Raw genomic sequence first — 268 nt, 5'->3', positions numbered from 1 at the left:
CTTTGAGGGCAAGGATGGAGAAAATCTTCTGCTCTGGGTGGGAGAGGCCGAGATGGCTATAGCTGTCGCCATGCTTCTGACCGAGCACCAGCGCATGGTGCTAGCTATCTTCAAACTCGGTGGTCGAGCGCGAGAATGGACCCTGATGTGCGGTACCTCGGTAGAAGCGGCGTTTCCCTCCTGGACGGAGCTGAAGGTACAGCTTTCACGAGTATTCTTGCCGCCTAACCAGGCATATCGCCTGCGATCGGGTTTCCTTACCGTCTGA

This window comes from Plasmopara halstedii (genome assembly GCF_900000015.1).
Source record: "Plasmopara halstedii genome assembly, contig: Scaffold_526, whole genome shotgun sequence".
Lineage (NCBI taxonomy): Eukaryota > Oomycota > Peronosporomycetes > Peronosporales > Peronosporaceae > Plasmopara > Plasmopara halstedii.
Note: the sequence above shows the minus strand (reverse complement) of the source record.